Source organism: Herpailurus yagouaroundi, unplaced genomic scaffold (assembly GCF_014898765.1).
Source record: "Herpailurus yagouaroundi ecotype Mexico unplaced genomic scaffold, PumYag 28, whole genome shotgun sequence".
Lineage (NCBI taxonomy): Eukaryota > Metazoa > Chordata > Mammalia > Carnivora > Felidae > Herpailurus > Herpailurus yagouaroundi.
The window spans coordinates 149,078,665-149,091,317 of NW_024412376.1; the positions used below are offsets into that span (position 1 = coordinate 149,078,665).

Consider the following 12,653-nt stretch of genomic DNA (forward strand, 5'->3'; position numbering starts at 1 on the left):
GTGCAGAGTTTATCTGAAACTTTTTTTTTTTAATTTTATTTATTTTGAGAGAGAGAAAGCACGAGCTGGGAAGGGGCAGAGAGAGAGAGGGAGAGAGAATCCCACGCGGGTTCCCCGGCAGCACAGAGCCCGATGCGGGGCTCGATCTCACAACTGTGGGAACGCAACCTGAGCGGAAATCAAGAGTCAGATGCTTAACTGACTGAGCCTTCCAGGTGTCCCTCGTATTATCTGGATCTTGATCCTGATATGGGGGCAGGGCCCCACAGGCTCCCGAGCCCATGTGGTTTGTGAAGTCTCAGGAATCCTGTTGCACCACGGATGAATACAGATGTCACAGTAGCCTGGATTTGATCTTCAGCAGCCAGGCCAACTAAACACTTCACTGTCAATGCCAACAATAGCTCCGGCACTCAGTGTCCCCCCACAGGCAGGTCCCTTAGACCACTTCATGGTCCCAGCAGCCCTGCCCCACGCAAAGGGTCACAAGCCCAATTTGCAGACCAGGTGACTGAGCTGCATCTCAGGCCGCTCGGAGAACACAGCCAGGATCAGCCCCTCCAGCCCCTGGCCCCGGAGCCTTGCCCTTCTGCTTCCGTGCCCTCTCACACCTGTTCTTCAAGAGAACTTCCTAAAGGTACCGCAGAGTATCATCCCTCAGGTTTCGTCTCGTTTTATTTGAAGAGACTTGGAGAAATCGGCCTCGACTGCCGTGAGATTACCTCCTTGTCGCGGGAGTATCGCCTCCAATCTTACCTCTTCAAACGGCCTAAATTCTCACTACCGCTTCCGTTCCTTAAACCAGAGGCTGGAACGGTTTTCCTGGCACCCCTCAAAGCCTCAAATCGTCTCGCTCGCACGTCTGCGTACTTTTACTGTGCGGCTCAGCCTGCTGGACGGCGGGTCCCGGGGCAGTGGGAATCGTGTTGGTCTCCGTTCTCCCCTGGGACCGGCAGATACCTGCGTGAGGCAGGCGCTCCGTGTCGGCTTCTGAGGGCGCTTTGTGAACTCTCTGGGTCGTAATGCTTTTTCTTATTTCATTTGGTTCTTCCCTTCCTTCCTCTCGACCTCCCTTCCTCTCTGTCTTTAGGCAAACGTGTATCGTTTTGTGTAGTGAGACAACAGCACCGAGAAAAGTCATTTAATATTAAAAATCGGGAAATCATAAAATGGGCAAGGTACCCTTCCCAGGGAGGGGGGCGGGGGATGGGCTCTAGGTTTCCCTTCTGTCACTCTCATACCCTGTCCTCCAGGAGGCCTCCGAGCCAGCTAAAAAGAAGTAACACTTAACCAAATGCTTTTCTGACTCCCCAGGCTTCACACGTAAACCCCCTTCATGAATTGCACAATTTAATCCTCTCGCCAGACCTGCCTGATAGGTGTTATCATTGCTGTTACACAGATAAGGAGTCCAAGGCCCAGAGAGGCCAAGCGGTGTGTCCCAAGAGCGCCCAGCTTCCAAAGAGGCAGTCCTTCAGCCGGGCCTATCTAACTCGGAGCCTGAGACCTAAAGCCTCATCACTGGAATTGTGGGCCCCAGGCCAGCAGCATCAGTCTCACCCAGGAGCTTGCTAGAAAATGCAGAATCTCAGGCCCCAGCCCAGCTTCACCAAGCCGGGAGCTGCACTGTGACGAGATCCCCAGGTGTGCATAGTCAAGCTTGGGAGACCCTGGTCGAGCCGCTGTGCCGGGTGGCGTCGCCCAGACTTTCCCCACCGCCTGCCTCCCTCTCGTCTGGCCTGACGTGCCTTCCCACCGCTCGCTGGGATCTCACTGACTAGAAATCAGCAAGAGAAACCAGTAGAAGCCACCTCCTGACTACTCTTGTGCGACTACTCAGGAGCTCTGAGATAAAGGTTTGAAGACAGAAGGTGTTTGAAACCACAGACCTGTCGTAGGGATAATCTACAGCGTGCCCATATCCATGTTACCCCTTTCCAAACAGTGGGCTGGGAATAGGATATTTTTGTTCTTTGAAGAAAAATAAATACTGCGGGCTTCATAACCAGAGGCCTTTCTAATATGCTTTAAAGCAGTCCAGAAGGCCCTGACTGAAGGATCTCGTGATAGAACAGCAAAGGTAAATTATCCCGGCCTGTGGGTGTTTGTACATGATGATGGAACGCAAACAAGCATCGTTTGGCTCAGGACGCACACGCGCACACACCAACACAGGCTCTTTAGGGTGAGAAAACAAAACGATCAAAAGAGAGTCATCCGGTGTTTAATTCTGCCTGGGTAACAGATCGGAGATGGGCATTTCTCCTGTCTGTGCGCGTATGTGGGTTGTACAACCTGATAAAGTCAAGGTGCTGGCCCATAGCTTCAGGTTTTGCCAGTTTCTTATGAAATATCAGGGCTTTTCCACTAGTGTGAGAGCCAAGGCGGAGAACTAGAAAGATAAATGATTTAATTCAGGCTGTCAGGTTCTGTTTGCTTGGAAGCAAGGATTCGCGAGGAGAAAGCACATTAATTGAAGTCTCAAGGTGGTAGTGGAACACATTTTCTTTATTACTGCTTTCTGTGCAGGGGATTGCTTTTTTTTTTTTTTTTTTTTTTAAAGTTTATTCTGTCTTGTTCAGTCAACGTTTATCGAATAGGTCCTGTGCGAGGTGGGGAAAATCAAAGTAAGACCAGCTTGTGGGAAATGGGCCGTGGGAGTGGTTAGAAACAGGGAGAAGAGAGACACAGAGTTTCCTCGGGGGCTGGTACAAAGGGCTTTCTCCAAACAAGTGACTTCCAAGCTAGATTTGGAGAAGGTCTTTGCCAGGCAGAAAGGATAGAAAGGGCATTCCAGGCACCTAGAACGATAGGGGCAAAGTTAGACTCCTGTGGAAGGATCGAATGTCTGTGGGACTTCAGCGTGTGGGCCGAGAGACCCGTGACAAGGAGCAGAGAAAGTTACTTGCGATGAGAGTGGAGAGGGTAGGTGGTAGGAATTGCTCGTGAGGGGTCCTGTGGCCTTTTAGGCCACACGGGCTCATAGGGAAATACGTGCCTTTGGGTCAGGTGTGGGTGCCTAGAGTGGAGGCATGGGAGGGATTGTTTTAAGGGCTTTGATCCAGAGAGCAATGGAAGCCACTGAAGGGAAGCCATGATTAGATCTGTGCTTTGGAAAGATTATCCTGGGGCACCTGGGTGGCACGGTCAGCATCCGACTCTTGATCTCGGCTCGCGTCATGATCTCAAAGTTCGTGAGATCGAGCCTCAAGTGTGGCGCGGCACGGACAGCGCGGAGCCTGCTTGGGATTCTTTCTCTCTCTCTGCCCCTCCCCGACGCACACTCACGCACGTGCTCTCTCTCTCTCTCTCTCTCACAACGGTAACCTTAAAAAAAGGTTGAAAAAAAATTTGACAAAATGGAAAGACCCTCCCACTGGCAGGGTGAAGGAGGGCCGGTCGAGGGGAAGAATGGATGTAAAAAGACCTGTCGGGAATCTACTGTAAGGTCCTGGCCAAGAGAGGAAAGTGGCCTGGCCTCGGGTGGCCGAGCGGAAACGGAGAGACGCGGAAGTTTTTAAGGGGAGGAAACACCGCCTGCGGGTGTTGAAGGGGTGGGAGGGGCCGGAATTACTCTTCTCGCAACATGGTCCAGACTTCCTCCTGACTGGCTCTTACGGACAAACACACCGTGCCCTCGGATCTTCAAAGGGACCTCCAGGAATGGTGGCCCCAGGTGGTCTGAGCGTCCAAGCTTCTGTAGACGTCTCACCCCCTGCCTATCTAGAGCCTCTCATTTTTCAGCAGGTGTAGCAGCCAAGTCAGATAAACCAGCGTGACAGGTGATCCGATGTCAAGTCCAGCCTTTATTGGCTTCTCTCCCACTGAACTCCCGTCCTCTGCTCAATGGCTGATACTGTAAAGTCACTCACTCAGTGTCCATTGCCACGCCTCCTACTTAACCCTTTGGTACTTAGAGGCCAGAAAACTACATTTCCCAGATTTCTTTGCGGAAAAGGCCATGCATGTGACTAAGGTGCCCCCAAACAAGGTGCCTGCTCTAGACGGACAGGCAGCAGTGCGCAACGTATGGTGGCTGCTCGGGGCAGGAGATCAGTCTGGCAAAGTCTTGTTTTTCCAGGGCAGCGGGAAGTAGAGTGGCTGGTGTCCACGCCCTACGGTCATGCGGCTTCTTTATCTGGCTGTTTTGTTCCTATTTGTAGCATCCAAACCCAATTCGCTGGCCCATCCCGGTAATTACATAAGTTCCCTCAGACTTACCTGCTTAAAGTATTGAAGTGGACGCTGTTGCTCTGCGAATAAGAATCTGCAATTCATTTATCAGCGTCTATTTTCTTTGTTGCTCTACGTATAGTGTCACTTTTCCTTGAACAGAGTGTGAACTCTTTGGAGACGAGGAAGAGGTCAGGGGTCCTCTGTAATGTCAATCGGTTTGCCTGCCTGACAGCCGAATCATTGTTCTTCCAGAAATAGGAGGCTACCAGATTGTGTCCTCGTTTTTCTCTGGGAAACCACATCTTCTCCGCTCTCACAGTTTACATGCTTTGGTAGCGTGGATTCCACCAGCAGAGCCACGGATGGCCACGTGACTCAAGGCTGGTCGGTCAAGAGTATTGCTTCCCACTGGCTGGTGTAAAGATGCCTGGACCCAACAGAGCCAGTGACTTGTAGTCTCAGGGTTTTGGTCCGGGACTGTTGAGAGAGAGGGGCATCTGTCTACTCTCCTTCTGTTAGAACCACCGGTAAAAAGGAGGCGATGAGCCAGGTGCTTTACCGGAGGCTCTGTGAGAGACTGGGCATGAGGTCAACCCCAAGGCAAGCAACACCAAGAAACTGTTCATGCTGTTCAAGCCTTGCGTAGATCCAGCATTGCCTGAAGACAGCCCTTTCCTTGGTCTCTTCAGTTAGAGTAGCTAATAAAACACACACACACACACACACACACACACACTCTCTCTCTCTCTCTCTCTTTTGCTTTAGCCAGGGAAGTGGAGTTTTCATCACTTGTAACCATGAGTCTTGACTAAAACAGGAGTTGTCCCTAAATATCTCCTGATTGGCTCATCAAAACAAAAAAGCACAAAACAAAGCAAAACAAAACAAAACACCAACCACCAACAAAAACCTGAAGGCCTCGACTCCTTATTTCTTTTCTTTTCAAATTTTCTTTCACGTCTACTCCAGACTTTCTTCAAGGGACCAACATGCTGACATGGCTGCACTTTTAATGATTTGGTGGGACGATTCAAATAAAACCGAGAGGCACCCTGATCCCTTATCCTCTTAAACAAACTGGCAGCTGCTTCTGGAAGGAGAGAGGCTCCAAGTGAAGGCCAAGCAATGAGAAGGATGATGTGGCTCTGAGCTCTGTCCTGTGGTGGATGCTAAATTGCCTTTGTGGCGCATGATGGTTGAGGACATGTGCCATAGCGCCGTCTGCAGTTAGGGTTACTCGGGTTTGAATATTACTTCCGCATTCATTAGATGTGTGATCTTGGCCAAGCTGCTTAACTTCTATGAATTCAACTCAAACTGGCTTATAATTAAAGAGGAGTTTATTGGCTTGTGAATTTGGAGAACCCAGGGAAGTGTCTAGCTGCCGGTTGGGCTGGGTCCAGTTGTTCAAAAGATGTATGTCAGGAACCCGGGGTGCTTCCTGTCAGGGTTGGATCTTCAGGCTGGCTTTCCTCTGGGCTGGCTTCATTCTCAAGCCCAGTTGGGTTCATTCTCGTGGGAGTAACACGGTCTGGAACAGCTCCAGGCTTACATCTTCCTGGCTTTGCTCTCCCAGCAGAAAGAGCATACCTCTTGCCCTACAGCTCCTGTGAAAATCGGAGGGAGAGCTCTTACCAGGACGGCTTGGGTCACAGGCACATATCTGCAGTGAGGCAGTTAGGTCAGATCACCGAGCCGGGGGAGGGAATGTTTCTCAAAGGGAAAGCAGGGGGCTGTTACTGGAAGAGGGAACTGATGGTAACTGGGTAAAAACAACAGATGCCACTTCTTACTCTCCTAGGCTGTGTTCTCTGGGGGAAAGTGGAAATGTAATAGTTCCCACTTCACAAGGTTTTTGTAAAATGAAATGAGTTAATGTTTGGGTAGCAGATGCTCTTGGAGCCCCACCCATATCCCCACAGCCCCTACCATTTCCATGTACATGGCCGCAGATTCTAACAGCCCGTGCATCCCTCTGCCTGAGGACTTTCTCTGGCGGCCAGACCCCACCTTATCCGTGCTTGCCCCAGGTCGTACGTACCGGGGAGTTAGCAACACCTGGGAGCAGCCTTTAGCTGAGGAGTTGGAGGGTCAGTACCCAGGTCCTGTCCCCCTCACCCCTACGATGGGTGAGTCTGATATGTGCACGCTCCACTACCTGCAAGGCTTTCTCGAGTAGTACTGGGTTCCAGTTGCCCAAGGTAGCAACCATCATGCGTCCTTCACTTCCTGTTCTCACTTCTTTTACTTCCCTACTGTGTCTCCTAGGATCTCCTCCCAAATAAACAACTGGCACTAAAACTCTTGTCTCACAGTAAGAAAGACCGCCCTGCACTTAACATCACGCCTAACATACCGTAAGCATTCGGTACGTGTTTGTACTTCTTATTGCCGTAGTTATTTTCTGCCGTAGTTTGTTGTTGCCTTAACTACTGCATCCTTCCTTATGTCCTTGCCTTTCCGTGCTTTTCACTGTTATGCTGTTCCTCTGCCCTCCGCACTTTGCCTTGTCTCGCTACTTCTGCCTTTTCACCTTTCCCCAGGCTAGCTGCACTTTTGATGAGAGGCTGGAAGTTTTTAAACAATTACAGAGAAAAATTGGCAACTACAATAATTGTTAGATCAAACAACATTTGTCAGGGACTATAAACTTCCGGAAGGCAGGAACGATGCTGGTTTTCACTTTGCCTAGAAGTAACACATGAGTTTGTATTCAGAGGGCTTTTAAAAATAAGACAAATTAGCAGACTTTGTTTTAATAAAGGAAGGAGGCTGAATGGATTCTACTTCTTTTGTGTACCACATCTGCTTCCCCTCTGCAGTTTTAGCCCAAACGATCATTTTTTATCCACATCCACGACAATCTGGCCTCTCCCATCTGCAGAGCAGAGCCACCATTCACTAAATGATACTCTAGTGGTAGAGACTGTAAATGCACCTCATTTATTAAAAGGAAAACACCCCAGCATCATCTGGACCATTAACCAATTTCCAATATGAGATTAATGCAAAACTTACGTCTTGGGGGGGAAAGTGTTTGTGAATAAAGATGGGTTTTCTCATTAATGGGATGATACCAGTTGGACAAATCACACATTTTTTTGCTGTGACAAATCATGACTTGGCAAGATGACAGGAACGTATGCAGAAGAAAGTTGGGTTTGTCTTGAGAAAACCCAACTGCAGCGGATTTAGAAATCAAAAGCTTTCTGTTTCGGGTTTCTATCTTCAGACCTCTGACTACCGTACAGCAAGAAGTTGGCAAGGTGGCCGGGGTGATCTTTCCTCCATGAGCTTTCTCTCTTCTCTCTGCTTCCCGAGGGGCTGTTGCATCTGTTCTGGGCCCCAGTGGGGGTAGGGAGGGAGGGGATGGCTTGTTTTTATGTTGTTGGGAACTGGCAAACAAACCTCCATGTTACTGTGCTCATGCCAGGTGAGCAAATCTACTGAGGAAGAATTCTTTCAGGGTGACAGGGCTGCCCTGGGAGGGTGGCAGGCTGGGCAGAGAGGGAGGCGTTCCGTCAGAAGTCTGTCCAGGTGGCCCTCCTCGGGCCTCCTCTGCTTAAAGAGAAAGAGCCAGAGATTTGAAGGGAGCCAAACATTGGTGGCTGGAGGCCAGACTTCATTTGTACAAATGTTTTCCTGCGTGTCACTCCGAGAAGATTCTTTCCACCTGTCCCTGCCTTTTGCCCCTGCAGGTCCCTGCAGTCCCGGGCCTCGCTCAGTGGACCCATGCACCTATTTTTCCTGTGTGTTTGGGGTCGGGCAAGACTGATATTCAGGGAAAGAGAAGTCACGAACCAGAAGTCTTTGGTTCAAGACCCAGCTCTGCCTTTTAACTAGCAGTGGGTTGGAGGGGGAATTGGGAGTCTGAGTCCGATTCCTCTTCTATAAAACAAGAATAGCGAGAGCTTCCTAACAGGGTCTTCATGAAGAGTGGATGAGCTAGTGAATGCGCGATCATCGCTTAAGTGAACACGTCTCACAAATGTACATTTCGGCAGTTCGAGGGGGCACCCCCCCCCCCCCCTCCCGGGGGGGGGAGGTGCGGTATGTGAACGGGTCATAGGGCAGTACTATGATGGGCTCAGAGCTGGATGGGAGAGGTAGGCGTGTCTCAAAGTTTGGGTTCAGTTCCTACTGGGCAGCGGGGTGAACTTAGGCAGAGTTCTTTAGCATCTCTGAGCCTATTTCCCATCTGTGAAATGGAGATGAAGAGTCTGATTCTTCCAGGATCGTTGTGAGGAATAAATCCACTCATTCAACCAATACGAAAAGGGGATCACAGAGAAAGAAGTAACTTCCTCTACTGGGCTGGTGGAAACCAGGGAAGCAATAAGTGGCTGCAGGCACAGAATGTAAATTTGAGCTAAACTATGCAGTTGACCCTTTAACAGTATGGGTTCGAACCGCACGGGTCCGGGTATACATGGATTTTTTTTTTTTTTAAATTTTTTTTTCAACGTTTTTATTTATTTTTGGGACAGAGAGAGACAGAGCATGAACGGGGGAGGGGCAGAGAGAGAGGGAGACACAGAATCGGAAACAGGCTCCAGGCTCCGAGCCATCAGCCCAGAGCCCGACGCGGGGCTCGAACTCACGGACCGCGAGATCGTGACCTGGCTGAAGTCGGACGCTTAACCGACTGCGCCACCCAGGCGCCCCTATACATGGATTTTTTAAAATAAATACAGTACCGTACCGTGAATGTATTTTCTCTTCCTTATTTTTTTCTTGATCACATTTTCTTTTCTCTAGCTTACTTTAAAAAAATTTTTTTTAATGTTTATTTATTTTTTAGAGAGAGAGAGAGAGAGAGTGAGAGCCAGGGAGGGACAGAGAGAGAGGGGGAGACGCAGAATCCGAAACAGGCTCCAGGCTCCGAGCTGTCAGCACAGAGCTCGACGCAGGGCTCGAACTCACGAGCTGTGAGATCATGACCTGAGCCAAAGTTGGACGCTTAACCGACTGAGCCACCCAGGAGCCCCTCTAGGTTACTTTGTTGTAAGAATATAGTATATGATACATATACAAAACATATGTCTGTCAGCTATTTATGTTGTTGGTAAGGCTTCCAATCAACAGTAAGCTATTAGTAATTAAGTTTGGGGGGAGTCAAAGTCAGACCCAGATTTCGACTGTGCGGAGGTCTGCCCCAACCGCTGCATTGTTCAAAGGTCACCTGTAAATGAAAGCACTCTACAGACTAGGCTTCTATAGAAGCAATATTCTATATGTCCATAGTAGAAATATTATCTCCAGAACTTTATTTAGAGAAGAGAGCTAAGAAACCCCAGACATTGGTCCTAATCTTATATTTTCCAGTCCTTTTACATGTAATATTTATAGGCTTACGCAGGAGGATTAAAACAGCATGAAGAATGCTTCTGTCTTTCCCCAGGGAACAATAGAAGGAATGACGGAGGTGAAGCCCCTCTATTCAATAATGGTGAGATCAGCACTAATTTTGATAACTGAATAGAATTTTGTGGGTCTAATACTTCTTAAAAACTATTGTGTTTTTTGAAGCGAAGTCAGTCAGCATTATTTGGGTCTGAAGTTAGTACCTTAAATTTCATCTCTCCATGTTCTTTCTTTCTTTCTTTCTTTCTTTCTTTCTTAGGAAAAAAATCCCTTTCCCCTTCATTAAAATCCGTAGTGGCCAGTGTGGTTAGGGACCACTGATTTGAAACGCCATTGTTCACAAACCCAGAAGAGGAAGGTGACCTATTTTTTTTTTTTAAGATCATTTGATGTATCTTTGAAAAATAAGTCAGTCTCAGGAAGAAACAAACAACCCTCCCCCCAAAACCCCCCCAAATACAAGGATTTATCCAGAAATCTATTTTCTGAATCTCTACTTGCGAGCAATGCTATTTGCAAGAAACAGAAACTCTTTCTACAGAGTCCTTTCTCCTGCTTTATTTCCCCTCTGAAATCCTGAGCCGGTGTTTGTGACATCACTGGGTTGCTGTGGAAATGTTTATTTCACAGAGGATTTCGACCTCAAGTGGGTAATTTGTAGGAGGAAGTGTGAAGTCTTGGAAAAACAATCGGTCTGAATAAAAATGGGCAGCATTTGGAAAAAGAATTCAGAAAGAAAACAATATAAATTGTCTATAACAGGTTGTTTCAAGTTTTCCTGTGAGGATTCCAATACTTGTAAGAGCATCTTACACTGATAGGCCCATTTTTATTTGAATTTTACTCACTGGAGAGATCTGTATAAAGAGTTGGGGGGAGCAGGTAAGGAATGGGTTTTTGCATTAGAAAAAAACTTTTGGCTACTCAATTATTAAAACTGAAAAGGAGGTTTGGTCCTAAATACCATCTTGAGGTGTGTGTGTGTGGGGGGATTATATTCTGTTTATATTTTTAGAACATACAATAGACTTAAGAGAATTGCTCCATTTAAAGAATTGTGACTCAAGGGGCCCGAGTTTTAGTCGCAGAAGCTACAAAATCCCTTTTCGTCTTAAACTGTTAAATCAACAGAATGCCAAACTAGAGCCTTTCTTCCTGCTGGGGCAGTATTGTCCCCTAAATCCACTTTCCAGTTTTCTCAGCCTAGCCTAGTTTGATGTAGCATTGACTTAGCTTAACTACAGCAACCGGCAAAAGGAAGTGGCTTTGCATTTGGGATGGGAGGAGGCGGCCACGGGTGTGTGTGCGTGTGTGTGTGTGCCTGCGTGTGCGCACGCGGGGGACGAGGGGCCCGGGGAAAGAAAGAAAATCGAGACGTAGCAACTGTGTGAAAATAATTTCCCGTGGCTGGAAGAGGGGTCTCTGCACGGGAAAGCAATTTTAGGAATTAAAAAAAAAAAAAAAATCTTCAAAAGAGGGCGGGAGGAAGGCTCGCTAGGAGGGTGCGGGGCGTAGCGAGGGACATGTGCGTCTCCGCGGGCATCTTCCTCTCCCCCTCCCCGCGCGCCCACCTGCCCGCGGCCGCACCCGCGCCCCCTGCCGTCCCGGAGCGCGCGCGGCCGGCCGTGCGGGGAGCCGGGTGGGGGGGGGGGGGGGCTGCAAAGGTCTGGCGGCGCGGGCTGATTTAGTGGCCGGGGCTGTAGTACAGGCTGTCCCCGGCAGCCGGCGGAGTCAGCGCGCCCACGTGACGGCCCCGGCTCTCCGGTGAGCTCCCCAAACAGACGCACACCCAGCCACACGCGCGCACACACACACGCACGCACCCCCGCGCGCACACGCCCGCCCGCCCGCTCTGCCTCTGCGCCCTCCATCCCGGCTCGCTCATTCTCTCGCCCTCTCGCTTCCCCTGCGGTCTCTCGCTCTGCGCGCACACACCACACACACGCACACGCACACACACGCGCGCACACACGCAGCCGGCACAGGCGGCGGCGGCGGCGGCGGCGGCGGCTGCCCAAGTCAGGACGAACCTCTGTAGGTACCGTCTTGAGAAGGCGGCGGCGGCGGCGGCGGCAGCCCGAGCATCCCTCCTCACCCGGAGAGCGAGCACCGCCGAGAGTTTGCGTTCCCTTTGCCGTTCCCTTCCCCCTCCTTTTCTTTATTTTCAAGAGAATTTGTTCTTCGCTTATTGGTTTAATTTGATTTTGAAAATTTTGGGTTGCTTTTGTGTGTGTGCTTTTTTTTTTTTTTTCTTTCCTCGTTTTATTTGCATCCAGAGCATGGCGGGCTGCGGGCTGTCGGAAGACACCTTCTTCTCTTCCTTCTTTTACAACTACGGCTCCTCCTGGGAAACCCCTTCCAACCAGGTAAGGGGTGGCTCGGGGCCCGGCGGCGTCGCGCCCTGTGCCCCCTGCCGCGCGCTCACTTGGCACTCGGCGGGGAGGCAGAGGCTTGGGAGGGGGGTGGGGAGGCTGGGGGGCCAAGTGGGTCGCACTGTCTGGGTCAGTGCCAAGCGGCGAGAGGAGGTGCCCCTCTTCCCCAGCGCCAGCTCTTCAGTCTCCAGGGGCGGTCGCGTCCCTCCCATGCCCAATCTGCCTCCCTACACCCCCCCCCCCCACCTCCCAGCCCAGCGGGAACCCGAGAAAGAGGCAGGAGCCGGCACGTTACCCCGAACAACTCCTGGCAAAACCGGGGAACTCGAGCGCAACCTTCCCCAAGTCGCCGCGGGCGCCGCGCCCCTGTGCGCCCGGCGCCTGCCCGCCCTCCAGTTGCGCCGAGGGGCTGCGGAGCTGTGAGTCCCCCGCGACGTGCTGTTCCCCTTCCACTCCCCCCCGGGCCCGGAGCTATCTCTTTCCCTAAAATGGCTGCAATCTCAAGTGGAGGCGTCCCCTGACCCCGCGGAGGCGGGGGTGGGGGGGGGCAGAGTGGATGCTCCGGCGCCCATGACCCCGCGCTTCCCATGGCGCGCACAGGCACCCCACAAACACACACACTTAACTTTGATGACTGTGCAATGCAGTCCGGCTGCATCGTGCCCTCGACGCTCCCCGCCGCCGGCCTCTAGGTGTGCATGTCGGTGTGACTCCGAGGTGGAGGGGCTGGGGAAGCTGGAG

At 50.7% G+C, this 12,653-nt stretch overlaps 1 protein-coding gene across 1 annotated transcript in view; it reads left to right on the forward strand.

Moving 5' to 3' along the window:
* Positions 1–11,795: 11,795 nt before the first annotated feature.
* Positions 11,796–12,653, forward strand: part of PPARGC1A (PPARG coactivator 1 alpha) — a 655,208-nt gene continuing 654,350 nt past the window's right edge. The window contains exon 1 of the mRNA XM_040486923.1: positions 11,796–11,906. The gene's annotated coding sequence lies outside the window, so the exon portion shown is untranslated. The remainder of the gene's footprint in view (positions 11,907–12,653) is intronic.